Consider the following 3,891-nt stretch of genomic DNA (forward strand, 5'->3'; position numbering starts at 1 on the left):
TGTATTTTCTCATCATTTATAGCCTTACTTTTGTAAACTGCCTTCACCAGTTTTTCTGTTGGTATGTTCTGTTCTTTCAAGTTGTTTTCTAAGGATTCTTTCAATATTATAAATATTAAAACTTTGTCATATGCATTGCAAATATCTTTCCTACCTTTCCATTTGCCTTTCAATGGTGATTATGATATTTATCCTGTATAGAAATTTCAAAAGTTGATGTTTTCAATCTATTCGTATATGATTTTGGTTTTTTAAGCATACAAGGCATAAGAATACCTCCATATATTGCACCTATATATCTTCTAACACTTTTTACACTATTATATCTAAAACCTTTGTTTCCAAAGGAATTTTTTTTAAAGCTATCTAGGAGTATTATCACGGTAAGCATTTTGGTAAATAAACTTTAGAGAGCTTTCAGTGCATAAATAAATGTTTATAGATACATATACATAATTTTATGTAAGTGTAATGAGAGGCAGCCTGATCAGCCTATTGCTATTAACCACCACTGACTCCTACACTGCCCATCCTCTAAATAAGGGAAGGTGGGGGCAAGGGAGATGATTTATAGAAGAGTAGGGCCAAGAGCTCTTAGCTTTGGGAATTCCCTCGTGGTCCCATGGTTAGGACGCTGTGCTTTCACTGCAAGGTCCAGATTCTGTAGGCTCTGTGGTGTGCCCCAAAATAAAATAGAGTTCTTAGCCTTGATTGGTGAGTTTATTCTTCTACCTGTTGGGAAGGTTCTTCCCCACCTCACTCCCAAGCAGAGTGCTGTGGGGCTCCAAGAGAATCACTCACAGAGACTGGGAGTCCCACAAGATGAGGAGACCCGCTTCTTGATCCCGGGCTTGACACTGGCTGGATAGCAAAGCGTGAGGTCGGCTCCGGAGCGGTGGTGGGTGGAGCATTAGCTGAGCCTTCTTGGTGAGTCCTCCGAAGGTGAGGGGTTTCCTGTCTCAGGAAGATGGGAGTCTGATTCTTGTCTCAAGATCTCCAGAGGCAGAGACCTTTTTAGATGCCTTTGGGAAGAACAAGAAGGGACTAGTGGGGTATGACTGGGAGGGAAATGTTAGGGAGCATCCTCACCCTAGTTCCTGTGGTTCTTGAAGAGCACAGAAATGGACTATCGTGTCTAAAACTACCTCCTCCATCATACCTGCTGCCCTCTCCTGGGCATCCTCTGAAACCACCTCCTCCATCAGACCTGCAGCCTCTCCCATGCATCCTTTATAACCACCTCCTCCATCGTACCTACTGTCTCTACCGTGCGTCCTCTGAAACCACCTCCTCCATCGTACTTGCTGCCTCTCCTGTGCATCCTCTAAAACCACCCTCCTCCATTACACTTGTTGCCTCTGTCCTCTGAAATCACCTCCTCCATCATACCTGTTCCGTCTCCCATGTGTCCTCATAGGTGAAAGGCATCACCACAAACCACCCCATGTTCCAGATAATGAAATTTTGCATCATGATCGTCTTTTCCTTTTTCATTCCTTTATCCTATCAACCCCTAGCACTGTAGTTCTGTATTCTTACTATTTCCTTCTTTTTTCTCTTTTCCACCTCAAGCATTCATCACCTCTTGCTCGGGTTACTTCCAGAGGTCCTTCCTGTGGGGTGAGGAGAGCCCCCGTGTTAAGGCTGCTCTTCTGAGAGAGTGATGGGCGGAAGCTCCCAGTTCCTGTTGACCCCAAAGCCAGGGAAACCAGGCAGTGAGAATATTCCTGTTCTCTCCAAGCCAAACCAAGCAACTACACCCAAATGGACAGAATTCCCGGCCCCCTTCACCCATTCCTTCTTTGAGTAGAACCTGACCTTTCTCTCTCTTTACCACAATATATCATATTTTCATTTTCTTCCTCCGTTTCCTTACCATTCCAGTTTTCAGTCCTTTGATTTTGATATCTGCCTCTTTTGACTGAAACTTGCTCTCAAAGATCTCCAGTGCCAAATACAAAGGTGTAACAGCTAGGAACCTTTCTGATGCAAGTGATAGAAATTCTAACTCAAACTGGTTTAAGCAAAAAAGAGAATCTATGAGCTCCTATAACTGAAGAGTCCAAAGGATAGACATGGTTTTTTACCCAAGGCTCAAAAAATGTCACTGAAATGTCATTTCTCTCCTTGTCTTGTCTCTAGGTCCTTGTGTTTGCTCCATCTTAGGGCCATGCATGGGATCAGAACAGTTGCAACGGGCCCAGTTCCTATATCCACTTAGATAGACATCTAGGAAGTACAAGAGTGTGTTTCGCTTGCTAGTGGTATCCTATGTCCCTGAACCAATCACTGTGGCCAAGGGAGTAGGTTGCTCTGACTGGCCAGGCTTGAGTCACATGTTCAATATCTAGTATTCAGGACACAGATGTCCAGTAGAAATACAACGGGAACTGTAAACATGAGACACAGATGGAAGCCATATATGTAATTTTAAAAATGTAATTTTAAATGTTCTAGTAGCCACATTTAAAAAAGCAAAACTGGGAGATATTAATGGTAATGCTATATTTCATTTAACCCAGTATATCCAAACTATTACCATTTCAACATTCATCAGTATTAAAAACTACTAATGAAATATTTTCTACTCTATTCTTGTTCAGTTCAATCACTCAATGATGTCCAAATCTTTGTGACCCCATGGACTGCAGCACACCAGACTTCCCAGTCTATCACCAACTCCCAGAATTTACTCAAACTCATATCCATTGAGTCAGTGATGCCATCCTACCATCTCATCCTCTGTCACCCCCTTTTCCTCCCACCTTCAATCTTTCCCAGCATCAGAGTCTTTTCAAATGAGTCAGTTCTTCACAACAGGTGGCCAAAGTATTGGAGTTTCAGCTTCAATGAATATTCAGGCCTGATTTCCTTTAGTATGGACTGGTTGGATCTCCTTGCAGTTCAAGGGACTCTCAAGAGTCTTCTCCCAACACCACAGTTCAAAACCATCAATTCTTTGACGCTCAGCTTTCTTCGTAGTACAACTCTCACATCCATACATGACAACTGGAAAAACAATAGCTTTGACTAGATAGACCTTTGTTGTCAAAGTAATGTCTCTGACTTTTAATATGCTGTCTAGGTTGGTCAGACCTTTTCTTCCAGGGAGCAAGCATCTTTTAATTTCATGGCTGCACTCACCATCGGCAGTGATTTTGGATTCCCCCCAAAATAAAGTCTGACACTGTTTCCACTGTTTCCCCATCTATTTGCCATGAAGTGATGGGACCAGATGCCATGACCTTAGTTTTCTGAATGTTGAGTTTTAAGCCAATTTTTCACTCTCTTCTTTCACTTTCGTCAAGAGGCTCTTTAGTTCTTCTTCACTTTCTGCCATAAGGGTGGTGTCATCTACTACATACCTGAGGTTATTGATATTTCTCCTGGCAATCTTGATTCCAGCTTGTGCTTCATCCAGCCCAGCATTTCTCATGATGTACTCTGCATAGAAGTTAAATAAGCAGGGTGACAATATACAGCCTTGATGTACTCCTTTCCCAATTTGGAACCAGTCTGTTGTTCCATGTCCAGTTCTGTTTCTTCTTGACCCGCATACAGATTTCTCAGGAGGCAGGTCAGGTGGTCTGGTATTCCCATCTCTTTCAGAATTTTCAACAGTTTATTGTGATCCATACAGTCAAAGGCTTTGGCATAATCAATAAAGCAGAAATAGATGTTTTTCTGGAACTCTCTTGCTTTTTCTGTGATACAATGGATGTTGGCAATTTGATCTTTGGTTCCTCTGCCTTTTCTAAATCCAACTTGAACATCTGGAAGTTCACGATTCATGTACTGTTGAAGCCTGGCTTGGAGAATTTTCAGCATTACTTTGCTGGCATGTGAGATGAGTGTAAACATGCAGTAGTTGGAGCATTCTTTGGCATTGCC

The sequence above is a fragment of the Giraffa tippelskirchi genome, chromosome 10 (genome assembly GCF_054371585.1).
Source record: "Giraffa tippelskirchi isolate mGirTip1 chromosome 10, T2T-mGirTip1v1.2.pri, whole genome shotgun sequence".
Classification (NCBI taxonomy): domain Eukaryota; kingdom Metazoa; phylum Chordata; class Mammalia; order Artiodactyla; family Giraffidae; genus Giraffa; species Giraffa tippelskirchi.